Source organism: Crocodylus porosus, unplaced genomic scaffold, assembly GCF_001723895.1.
Source record: "Crocodylus porosus isolate Cpor-Errol unplaced genomic scaffold, CroPor_comp1, whole genome shotgun sequence".
Taxonomy (NCBI): domain Eukaryota; kingdom Metazoa; phylum Chordata; order Crocodylia; family Crocodylidae; genus Crocodylus; species Crocodylus porosus.
In genome coordinates this window covers 140,224,999-140,238,147 of record NW_017728931.1, presented here as the reverse complement: position 1 = coordinate 140,238,147, position 13,149 = coordinate 140,224,999, and the positions used below count along the sequence as shown (strand labels likewise).

The 13,149-nt window shown below is 50.8% G+C and overlaps 1 protein-coding gene across 1 annotated transcript in view; it reads left to right on the top strand.

Moving 5' to 3' along the window:
* Positions 1-13,149, top strand: part of PLXNA4 (plexin A4) — a 506,929-nt gene that overhangs the window by 73,690 nt on the left and 420,090 nt on the right. The window lies entirely within an intron of this gene.

Sequence of the window (13,149 nt, the reverse complement as noted above, 5' to 3'; positions counted from 1 at the left end):
GCTGCATGGCCTTGGGAGCAGTAGTAGTAGCTGCATGACCATGGGGGCAATAGTGGTAGCTGCATGGCCTTGGGAGCAGTAGTAGTAGCTGCATGGCCATGGGGGCAATAGTGGTAGCTGCATGGCCTTGGGAGCAGTAGTAGTAGCTGCATGGCCTTGGGAGCAGTAGTAGTAGCTGCATGGCCTTGGGGGCAGTAGTGGTAGCTGCATGGCCTTGGGGGCAGTAGTAGTAGCTGCATGACCATGGGGGGAATAGTGGTAGCTGCATGGCTAGTAGTACAGAGCTCTGGTTGCTACTGGTGCGTGAAGCAGCATAAGGGCTAAACTTGCTTATGACAGATCTGGCTGGCCTGGCAGCCAAGTGACCAGTGTCCACTGATGCCTCCCCCTCTCTCATTGCTGCCCGTGTGATGAAGGAAGGTTGCAGAGATGCACGCCCCCTCCCTCCCATCCCCAGGGCTCTGCACTGCAGGCCCTTCCCAGTGGGAGGCTATAATTAACTGGCTCCTTTCTCGCTGCCATCACCTCTAGGACCTTGCTGCAAAAATAAATAAATAAATAAATAAATCCCTCTCGGCCTCTGTGGACAACAGGGCTCTGCCTGTCCTGGCATTGATCTGTGGGAAGGAAGCATGGACCAGGATGGACTTTATTGGCAAATGCTGCCACTGATTAAAACAAGCTCGAGCTTGAACTACCGTACGAGTGTAGGGTTGCCATGGAAACAGGCTCTTGATGTTGTCCAGGTTTCGAAACTATTTTTCTCCCCTTTTTTGCTGCTTTTTTGTTGTTGTTTTGTTGAGCATTTGCTCGCGCTAGGGAGCGGGTTGCACACAGGTCCTTGAGTGTCAGCCGGCCCGGAGGATCCCAGGAACTCAGTTTGGGTGCCTCTCGAGAGCTGGGTGAGCTGTGAGGGTCAGCACCAGCATGGTGCATGGATTGGGTGGGTGCTTTGTCGGGGGAAGGATAAGCAAAAGATGCTACTTGTGGAGGTGTCCTTGCCCCGCCATTCAAAACTGACCTGGGGAGAAGCATGATGCAGGTGCAGGACTGGCTTTTTTTAGGTTATGGCAGGAAAGGGAAGGAGCAGCCCAAGCACTTCGATGGGGACCAGGAGCTGGTGTGCAGCAGCACGCATCTAATCTAACGACTCTGTATTTGTCCTACCCTTGCAGTCCCTGTCGGTGATGATGGCAGGGCTGGGTCGGGAAGTCAAGCCGGTGCCCTAAGGAAATCTGGCTTCCTCTCCGAAGAGAGAGGCACCCGCTCTCCACCCTGGAGAGGGCCTTTCGTTCTGCTTAAGTGCGTAGCAGAGTCGGCGCAGTGGTCTGTCACCATGGGATGGTTTAAAGAGCCGTCGATGCCTGGTGCAAAGCTTTGAAGAGTCTTTTACTTGGAGATCATTCTGCCCACGTTTCAGGCTGAGCTTTTACCTTTCTCCTGTGTTTTAACTGCAGAGATATTTGCATGAATACAGATTTCTCACTCGAGTGTTTCCCCTGCTGCTTTTCCCATCTATTGCCTTGGCATCTGGCCACCCCTTCCTCACCCTGCTCCTGACCAAGGTGTTTCATCTTCTTTGCGCCATGCCCACACTTGGCCACTGGCACAAGCAAAGTATTAGTTATGTAGGATCATAAAAAAACAGGCCTAAAACTTATCCAGTCTGACCTCCTGCTGAAGGTCTAAGCCATTTTACACAAATGTCTGTCAAACCTGTGAAACTATACAAGCAACCCTGTCATACAACTACCATACGCAATTTCTCAGAACCCCCAAAACACCTTAAAATGACAGTAATGTCTAGAGGGCTGCTGACCCCATGGGATTTGGCACCATACATGCTGTTAATCCTCTTGCGGTCGATTCTCATAGGCATGGGTGAAAGCAAGAACGATCATCTCCCTTATACAGACCGAAAACGGAGACATAAAACAACCATGTAGCGTGGCAGAGCCGGCAGCCAAGCTCATGGTTGTTTTGTGTCTCAGTTTATGACACGGCCTTGTCGTGGTTGTAGGGGTGAACTGAGTTGGAGGAGCAAAAGGTTTATGTGGGAGGCAGGGAGAAGTCAGCTGTCCCTGGTCAGCCGCTATGGTGGTGGGGAGCGGGTGGGTGGAGGTTTCCAACCAGATGTGACCTATCAGATGTGGCAGGCTGGGATGAGCATCTGATCTGGGCAAGCCAAGAGGTCCCGGGATCGAACCCGTGGCCTGACACTTGGATGCTTGCCTCCTGTTAGTTTTGGGCGATCAGGACCTGAGCGCCAAGTGCACTTGTCAATTTGGCAGTGGCCATTCCTGCCAGGACTTCCTTTTCTAGTGACATATTGCCCCATCTGGTTTATCTTCAGCAACAATGCATGGGTTTCATCCAAGGGTGTGCAGATCCTTTGCAAAGCAGGGTGCCATTTCGGCCGGTCGGGCCTGAGGGGTACACACTGGTTGAGCTGGGAATAGAGCCAGGGGGCTCTCTCTGTGCTTTGCTGCGTTGCTGTCCCTCCCAGACCATGCAGGCCCCCGCACATCCTCAGAGCGCATATCACTTCGGGCAGCCCAGCTTTCAATCTACACATCTCCTTGCAACCCTTCTGCAGTGTTTGGTGTTCATTGTCTGTTAATGGGGAGCTTGAAAAGGAAGAGAGAAGCCCTGGCAGCCTCTCCGCAGGACCACCCCAATCCGAGTTGTCATGAAAAAGGATTTGTTTCAAAAGCTGGGAAATATACCTAGATCATGAAGAACATGGTAATGGTGAAATTGCAGAGGTCAGGGGGTCACAGAACAAAGTGGGAATTCACAGTGAGTATCCGCGCCGGGGTGATTCGGGATGAAAGCGTTCGTAGGCAGAGCAGATATCAAAGATCCCTCGCAAGAAGTAGCCCTCTCGGGAGATTTTTAATTACTCTGATGTTTGTCGGGAGTTGCATACAGCCAAACAAGTAAAGTTCTCCAACTTGAAGATGCATCTGCTCTCCGAATATCCAAACCAAATCAAACAAAGCAGGTTTAATAGGGAAGACAACGAAGCTGCGGGGAGCGAGGTGGATCTCTGGAGTCGGGGCAAAGGCTGCGGTGCAAATTATAGCACAGGCACAGACATATTTGGGACTTTAGGGCTTTATCCCTGTGTAGCACCCCAACACAGGTAGTGTCGCATGGCTTCAAATGACTGGTGCACCAGAAGATAATAACCTACTGCAGCACGGGAATAACTCCTGTAGTTCAAATACGCTGAAGGTCTTCAATTTAATGCCTGTTGATGACCTATGTACAAATGAATATATCAACTCTTCCTCCAGCTTGTTGGGTGATCCCGGGTAAATCACTGCATCCCTCTTCACCTCTGGCCCGTGCCGTCCTGGCTTTTTATGTCTAGAATGGCCCATCTCATTTTCTAGCCTGATCTCCTGTCTAGCATAAGCCATAGTATTGTGTGCCGTGTGAGAGAGATCCCTACGTGTGAAAAGGGATGCACATCTGAGCTATATCTCTAATGAACAATTCAAACACCTCCGCAGCTTTGTGCTGTGTGTGCAGGGGACTGGTGTCTTTAATGTGAGAGGCCCCTAAAATTGGGAGATTTTGGGAGGTGGAATTAGCCAGATGCCATCTGCCTTAAAAGGGGAACACAAGCCAATCCTAGCTGGGGTTGCCTGCACCATTTCTTAGCTGGACAGAGAATCCGAGAGATCACGACAATGATTATTTCAGAGGCATTTCTGAAGAGCAGAAAGGAACTAACTCTTGGCCTGGGTCACATAAGCAGAGTAGTTAAGCAGAAGGGTTGGGGGGAATGAGAGCTCGTTGTCAGACTGGTCCTGATCCTGTGCTCACAGCTATTTTTGTACCCTTCCCCTCCCCTCTGAGTGAGTGCCCAGGGCTACTGTCCTGGTTTCCCTGCCTCAGTTATGTTACTGATTCATAGACTCCTAGAAATGTAGGGTGGGAGGGACCTCAGGAGGTCGCATGTAGTCCAACCCCTGCTCAAAGCAGGACCAGCCCCAGCTACATCACCCCAGCTAAGGTTTGGTTTAGCTGGGTTTTGAAAACCCCTCAAGGATGGAGAGCCCACCACCTCTCTGGGTAACTGGGACCAATGTTTTACTATCGTCACTGGGAGAAAATTCTTCCTAATATCTAACCTCAACCTCCCTTGCTGCAAATTGAGCGCATTGCTCCTTGTCCTGTCATCTGCCACCACTGAGGACAGTTCAGCTCCATCCTCTTTGCAACCCCCCTGCAGGGAGTTGAAGGCTGCTATGAAATCCCCCCTCGGTCTTCTCTTCTCTAGACTAAATACACTCAGTTCCTTCAGTCTTTCCTCATAAGTCATGCCCCTCAGCCACCGAACCATTTTTGTTGCCCTCTGCTGGACTTTTCCAATTTGTCCACAACCTTTTTGTAGCAGGGTTCCGAAAACTAGACCCAGTACTCCAGATGTGCCCTCCCCAGTGCTGAATAGAGGGGAATAATCACTTCCCTGGACCTGCTGACAATGCTCCTACCAGTGCAGCCCAGTATGCCATTCTTGGCATCAAGGGCACACGGCTGGCTCCTATTCAGCTTATCGGCCACTGTACTGCCTGTATTGGGCAGTGCAGGCCCTGCTTGTCCCTGTACCTCTTAAAAGTTAGGCAGGTTCCCCTTAAGCTGAAGCAGCAGGGCTCCTGGAGCAAGAGATCTGCATCTGATCTCTGCTGCTGTTTCCTGGAGAGTGACAGCCGTGAAGCCCTAGGTGAGCGCAGATTTGTTCCAGTGTGCAAGGCTGCTCTCAGCTCCTCGACAGCTCCTTACCTGCTGCCTGAGATCCCACTCTTGGCACAGACGAGCCGTCAGGTGGTGAGGGACTATTGCATAAGCCTCACTGGGGACCTAAGCTCCTCCAATGTCTTCCTTGTTGCCACTGGCTAGGGCTGAGGTGTAAATATGACCCCATCGAGACAGCTGCACCTGAGTCCTCTCCCAGCCCTTTCTATGGGGTTGGAGGGATGGAGGATTCCCTCTTCCTCGAGCCCTGTTCTGCTCCAACTTTTTGGGGAAATCCCATCCCATCAAGCAGCATGGTCGTGGCAGGGACACTTGACCATGGGGCTGCTGGTTAAGTTAAGCACGTTTTGGCAAAAAGCGAGCGCAATAGGGCTTCCCCCCATCCCTGGGGCAGAGCTGAGCCTGTGAAATGCTTTGGATTCAGCGGCCTGTAATTATGTAATTCCTCCTCGTTATCTTTTCTAATTGTTCTCAGTGCTGTTTCCTAAACTGATTGGAAACAATGGCAGACGGGGATGAAGTGGGAGGCAGACGCGAGCGTGGCAGGCTGCCAGCACAGTGCCAGGCTTTCCAGAGAGAGAAAGAAGCGGGGAAGGGACAGGAATACACTGCGGAGATCTGGATGCCAAGACCTGCATCGAGGGTATACCCGAGTCACCGTAGGGAGGGGACGGCCATTCAGACGCCAGCGTGCCCAACATTTGCAGGGCTGCATCATTCAAGAAATTTCACCCCCCCACCACCCACCCCGTCCCCGAGGGCCTGGCTGTTTTCCTCTTCTCCACCTCTGCAATGACGTAGGTAGGAGCCTCGTGGGTGGCTTTGCCCCGGCACCAAGAGACATCATGGTCCTGTCCCCCCGGCATTGAGTTGTTTGTTTGCTTGCCAGACACAAAGTTGGCTCATTAGCTTGTGTGGTGATGGTGGTGGTGGTGAAGGGAAATGCATGGGAGGGGGCTGATGGAGGGGCTCAGCATCAGGGGTGTGGGAACCTGATTGGGGCTTCCTTTGTATTTTGCTGCGGTCCTCGGTGGAAAAGCAGGGCATTGCGGGTAGGGGGCTGAAGGGCAGTGGTTTTCAGGTCTGCCCATCACAACTGCTCTCTTTATCCATCCTGCTTATTTTCTTGCGTGCGAGGGTCTGTGATGAGGATATGGGGGCCCATCTCTTATCTCCATTCATAGACAAATGGATGCTCTTGAGGTATAAGGGACAGGGGGATGTGGCGTGTGTCAGCTGCTTGGCGGGAACTGTTTCATGTGTCTGCTGCTATCCTGTGGTAAGCGAGACCTAAACTGGGGTAGCTTAACCCTGGTTCATTTAGACAAAAGCTACCTGGTGTTAACTTCCACCTATCACATGATTGAAGCAGATGCACAAAAGCCGACAAGCAGTAAGGGATGGGGCGGGGGGACTTTAATGTGGCATTAATTTTCTCATCTTTTCCTACCTTTGGGAAGTCTTGTGAGGAGTGAGAGGGGGAAGGCGCAGCTTTGTCTCTAGGAAATGTGCATATGGGGTGGCTCATCATCCATTTCTCATGCATGTGTGGGACCAAGTAATCGTGGGGCAATGATGCATAATGAGCTGGTGATGCTCGTGTCCCTGGCTGGTGGTGATGCATCATGAGGATGTTGCAAAGCCCCTGGAAGGTGCAGAGGGCAATGCCTGTTTTCACCCAGCATACAGGACAGGCCTGCAAACCAGTATCAGGATGGACGACAACCTTAAGGGAAGAAGGAGCCAGCTCTTGTGTCCTAAAGCAGGCTGGGTTTTGTCAGCCTTGCTCTCATAATCCTCATACATGGGTGCCTGGTCTCAACCTTGGATGTTTGCAACCCTGGCAGTGTCACCACCTGCCAGCACCGTCACTGACTGGCAGAGCGAGGGGAGTTGGGAGGAAGCGGGCAGTTCTTACAGCTGCCCCTTGCCTTCCTCCTGCCTCCAAACCCAGCTCCGGTCTGCACTTCCACCACGGTTCACTTTGCTAGATGCCTGCAGCCCCCCCCCCCCCTCCATCTGGCTGGCAGGCAGGCCTCTCTCTGGGCTGTGTTGGCTCTGAAGCAAAGGGGAAATGATGCCTTAGTCTTGGTGTTGGCACTGGAGCTGCGGTGATTGCAGCTGCTGCAGACTGAGGCTGGCTGATGAGATCCTGGACTCTTCCCTCTCCTCCCTGACGCTTCTCGTCCCGCTAATCATGTCGCAAGTTACCAGCGCCAGAGTTTAGATCTGGTGGCGGTGGTGAGTGCAGGCTGCTTGGCTCCAGCGCAGGGTTCAGAGGCCAGGAAACAAGGACGTGCTGGAGAAGCTGATTAGAGAAAGTGTAGAGAGGGGGAGATGCAGAGGGCTGTCGCTGTCACTGGGAGAAGGAGAAGGAGATGGGAGGGGGCTGCCCGAATTGGGGTGAGGAAGACGAAGGACAGAAGGGAGGATGAGTGCAAGCTGGTGGACTGAGAGGAGGAAAATAGCAAAGGGAAGAGGGGGAGAAAGGGGACCCAGAGCTCCCAGCTCTACTTGCATTGCACGGTCTCTCGGGGTTATTGCCTTCTTTAGAGCCTAGTCCACACGGGCTGGTCTAGGAGTGTGTGTGCGGTGGGAGGTACAGGGCCTGCTGCCCTAGTCCATGCTGGGGAGAGCCCAGGACCAAGCTGGCCCCTTGCGCTCTCCCTGTTTGAAATGAGGCAGCCCCTGCAACCTGAAAGCAGATGCCTCAGGGCCGGCGTGTGAATGCTGATCTCGAGGCACTGAGGCAGTGATGGAAAGGCACATAAAGCCTCGGCGTCCTGTAGCACTGTGATGCCAGTGTCCCACGGGCACACTGCTACCTCACTGATGTCAGCTCAGGCATGCAGATTTGCTTCGTGCTCCTGGAAAGGTGGCCTCTTAGCATGCATCATCACACAGTGCTGTGTCACGGGCCCGTCGCTGGCACGTGTGACGTGGTGTCCTGCACGGGCTCTCAGGAGGCCATTCCCACCGTGCTGTCATGGGTGCCCCATACAAACACGTGATGCAGGGACACAGGAAAGCTCAGACCTGTGCTCCATCTCCATCTAATCTAACATCCTATCTCTGACGCTAGCCAGCAGCAGATACCTCGCAAGAGGCCTTGAATGAGGCAGATGTGAGAAAAGTTATCCCTAACTTTAATCCTCCAAGTCCCCAACAGCTGAACTGGCTTGAACCCTGAAGCATAAGGTCTAGTTCTCCTCTGAAATGTGTTAGCATTAACTGTAACAACTCCAGCAGTTCCTGTTATCGATATAAATGTCCAGGCTCTTTTTGCAGCTTGTTACGTTCCTGTCCTTACCAGCTTCCTGCGGCAGTGAGTCCTGCTGTCTTGTTTTGTGAGCAGATAAATTTCTTTCTGTAGATTTTGGACCTCCCATGTTTGATTTCCGCTGCATTTCTCTGTCATCTATTGTTTTATATGCTCTTATCACATCCCCTTTTATTTGCCTCTTTTCTGCATCCCACTCCTTCTGATATCTCCCCAGCAGAGTCTTACCGGGTCCTTCATCATCTCTGCTGCCTGCTCAAAATCCCTTTGAATAGTGTGAATCCTTTTTTTTTTTTTGGTGACAGGTGCTGCATGCGATAGGACTGTACCTTGTGTCTTGAGGCCTGGCCCATGACATGTTTAAGCTAATCTAACTGATCTTTACACTAATGGAAAAACAAAGGAGTGGACAGTTGATGTTAAACCCTTAATTGGGGCAGCTTCACCTCAACTGGAGTAGAATTACCCCTGAAGGTTCAGGGATAAAACAGATATCATTTACACTAGGGATATTCCCAGTGGAGCTATTTGTTCTGCCTCTAGTAACAGGGCACTGTAATAGTGCCTACTGCATGTAGATGCCCTGGGATGTTTGCTGCTATCCACTCTGAATCCCAGGGTACAAAACCATTGGAAATGAGACTGATATACAGGTGTTGTCTGTCTGGGCCCTTGCCCATTCTGTCAGAAGACCCTGTCCCAGAAAGATGCATTAGTGGCACATGGGACTCTGCCATGGGTGGTCTGTCAAGAGACCCATCTCTTAGCGATCATATGTGACTGTTTCATTGGAACATGTAACACTGGCACATGGGGGTTGAGTTAGAACATAGCAGATGCATCTACACGTGCATTTAAGCATGACTAAATTTAATGCGCATTAAGTGATTTTTTTGGCAGGTGTCTACATATGCAGGGACTTGGCACTAAAGTTAGTGCCAAGTCCCTGCAGCCCTGCTATGTGCCCCTAGTGGCAGAGCAGACCTGGCACTGAAGTTAGTGCCGGATTGCATCTTCATGTGCTTTAATGCAGTTTAAGTATTCACGCCTAAATTTGATACATTTGCAGGTATCAAGTTTAGGCACGATTACCCTAATTTCACCATTTTTAATGCTCATTGAGGGGGCGTACGTGTAGACACATGCCCGTCATGCATATTCAGTTGGGCTAATGTGCATTAACACGTCTCACGTAGACACACCCAGTGTCATGTAGGGCAAAGTTAAGAGACTTTCTAGCATCAGGTGGTAGAACTGAGTTGTGTCACACGCACACCATAATGGTGGCATCGATGCGCAAGGCACCAAGATGGCAAGCCCCGCCCTTCTTCCCCGCAACCATCACAAAAGGGTAAAACAAACGCTGCCATACCACTGCTTTCATTATCAGAGCATCACCGACATAGGTGAGGTCGGCTGGTCTGCAACGCCAAATAAGGCCAGGACACAGCACCCTGAGAGGTGATAGGTGAAAACAGGCAGCTCACCCCTGAGCGCGTCACCCAAGTGATATAAGGGAGCGCACAGCCGCACCCAGGCGAGGTCTTTCATCACCCGCTTCGATTATCACAAGGGACGCTAGCCTGATCACGTCGCTTCCGCCTCCTGTTCGCGATTAGCAACCGCCGAACGCCGCTTCATTGCCGGCCCGACATGATTAGCAGTCTACTTTTCTGCATCTCGTTTCTCTCCTCAACACTCACTGTGAGTAAATAAACCTCTACCTTCAACTACTCTCCATCTCCGGGACTATCACCTCACCTCCAGTCTCTTCGGGCGACGTGAGCTGGACTTGTGTTAACCGTCCCATAGAGAGCTAACCGGCCCTCTAACCCCGCCGCTCCGGTCCCTTGCGCTGCGATCGGACAGCAGCGCGACAAGTTGCAGTATCAAAGTTTTGGCAAAACCCTCAGGGACAGGGAGGGCGGGAGGAGAAAGGGTGAGATGGAGAATAGTTCCCTTTCTTCCCATATGCAAAACCTGATCTCCCAGCACACACATCTCAAACAGAAGAACTATCTTTCTGTTTCAGTTTCCTTGCAATTATGAGTTTTTGCTATGTTTGCTTTACTTTTATTACAAGTTTGCACTGCACTCACTCCCTCCCCCAAAATGCTGGTCAAGGACTAGATGCTGGGAAATACAATCAAAGCTGCTCTTGTTATTTCAGAGTGTTTCACGCAGTTGTTTTTCTTCTGTTACTAGATTTTTTTTCCCCCTCCCACCTCACTTTCTTTCCCAGGGTAGAACAAATACAGTGCAACTGGCAGAAAATTGGCAAGCTTCAACGATCCAGAGGCAGTGATTTTTCTCCTAAGTAGCTTAATGGAGTCTATATATTTTTTATTGTTTTCTCAGCCTACAGGTTGATTGAGTATTTAAAAAAACCCCCATCTCTAGCAAGCTCCCACCCTCCCTCATCTTAGCAGGCTGGCGTGTAAAGTCCACAGGTTTACGGGAAGTTGGCTGGGTCATGCACATTTTATGAGTGCTGTCTGCCCAGTTTGGAAATGTGCTGAATTGGGCACAGACTTTAATGAAGGAGGTTGAATTACACTCTAGGCTTGGCTTTTAATGGGAAGACTAAAACAGAAACAGGCGTCCCCTCAGTCTGCACCTTTGGTTTATTCCTTCCCCCCTCCTCCCCTAAAACCTTAATTTCTCTTACTGTTAATGCTGGAAAGACACTGTTGGGCCCTGACCTTTTGATGTCTTCATTTGTGTCTGCAGGTTGGCATACCCCCAAGCTGGTTTTCAATGCTTTTAGGAGCACCATGTACTGACTGGAAACCAAGAGATGGATCAAAGAACCCCACTTGACTGGAGCATTATGAGATGGGCCTAAATGCCTCCTGGACTGTTAGGAGGTGAAGATTGGGTCGTAGGTCACTGTATTTAGGGGAAAAACAGGGTTGTTTTGATAATATCACTTACTAGACCCATTGTATAGCTGGGAGAGATGTTAGGCAAGCTTTTAAGCATAAAGTGCCCTTCATCAGGTCTGGGAAAGAAACAGCTGCAGCCTAAGCTTAATACCAGATGAAACAATGACCTATGTTTAACTCCATTATGTCCTCCTGCATAGTTACATTGCACATTTAGAGTTGCGTGTGTTAGCCAAAGGGCCGCGGATGGTAAATCCCCAAGGAATGATACTATACTTACATAAGCTTAGGAAGTGGATGTCACCGTCAGCCAACTCCTTTTTTCTTCTTGTTATCCATTTTCCTTTGTAAAGGCTGGATTTTGAAGCCTTCCGTGCTGTGGGAGCGCTGGAGTGATGGTGTAGCTGTGATGGTCCATGCAGAGGATGATGCATGGATTTTTGGGGGTTCAATAACGTGTATTTTCCCCAAATCCTTGCGTCTTGCATTGTTCCTAGACTGTCGTGTCTGCAGTGCTGCTCAACCCTGCTACTGAAATCGGGGGTGACTAGAACAGTGCTTGTCAACCAGGGCATCCTGGGGGGCCTTGAGATCCTTTTAAGGGTGCTGCGGTGTGCCATGAAATGGTAGGGCAGGTAGGTGTGCAAACAAGATAAACCCAGGGATTTTGAATAGGAAGCTATAGTGTTCAAACCATTCTGACCCGCTGTGGTCTTTCTGGGTGCTTTGCAGCAGAGATCTGCTCTGTTGTTTTTCTCTGAAAACCACGAGTCGACATTGTCCGAGGGGCATCGTGAGCCTGCAGAGGTTGCTAGAAGATGCCCTCTCCTAATTCTTGTGCTCACCCGATGGGGCCTGTTCATGGTGGGTCGTTTTCTGCTTCTGGCTGCCCAGAGGGAAGGTAATAGCTGCAAATAGCTCGCTGTCCTGGCGCGTCTCATTGTCCTGGTGCTACTTCCTCTGCAAGGGAAGCAGGTTCTCATGTCTCCGCTATCTGATAACTCCTGCTGCACCTGGACCATATGAATGAGTGTATTTCAGGGGGTGCTCTGGGGGCTGTTCAGGACAAAACCCAGTAACTAGAACCCTTCTCTTTCTCATTTGTGCCGCTTTCAGAGACGCTTGGTTTCTTAGGTTTGATTTTCGAGCTGTCGCGGGTGCAGATAGTACCATTCCTGCTCTGTAGCTCAGGTGATAAAGCTGTTTCTGGCCTGCAGCCATACCAGCATGAGTTGAAATCTCCTCGCCTTCTGTACGCTAAGCAGAGAGGAGCTGTCTGAGTGGGAAATCCCAAGGAACGCACAGGTGTTGCAAGAAAAAGGTGTCGATGAGCCAGTAGTTTTAAGGCAGCGGTAGGGAGGTAAGGGGCTGGGAAGGCTGCCTTTCAAGAGAGATGCAGACTGGGGCCTTGACCTTGTGGCCATTATGGGGCCATTTTCTCCAGGGCAGGGATACAAGTTGCTGTGATTTGACCATATGCCAAAGCAAGGCACTGCTGCCCCATATCTGGGGCTTTGCACTTAATTTTATGCAGCAGATGTCCTTCCTTTTTGGGAGCAGTGATTCTGTTTGTTTGCTACAGTGGCTTTGCCTTTAAGCTTGTTTTTAGCAGTTCCTGAGTCCCTGTAGATGTTTCTGCCAAATCTGCCCAATGTTGTATGCTGTGCTTCTGATGTACCCGTGCATTGGTGAAAAGTCTGGGGGTTTGAGAGCCCTAGTGCAGACCTATAGAGCAGTCTTTTCAGTATCACATGACTTGAACTTCTCCTAACAGTCTAGGATTTATCCAAACCTAAGCATTCAGAGTGCTAAAATCATGAGAGAGGATGCAGCACACCTTAGCTAAAGGTGGCTTTAGTGCTGCAGCCTGCACATTTGCACCCATGGGTCTGAAGCCCAGTCCTTGTATGCAAAGGTTTCTCCCTTTACTGGGAATAAGTTCAGTAGATGGGACTTTAAAAACCCAAATCCTGTCTGCTCTTCATGGGTACTATTGTGGTCAGAGTAGCGTCTCACCCAGCCTCAAAATCTCTGAATCAGTGGATTTGAGATAGGTTATGTGGTGGGCCAGTAGGGGGCGCTCCTGCGTTGAGCCGCCCACCTCCCTGTGCCCGACCCCCTGCCAGACTCCGAATGCCTCCCTAGGGGCGCCTTATGCTTGGCCGACCCCTCTCTCGGAGCACACTCGCTAGTCTGGGGGTAACGTGCCGCCACCAC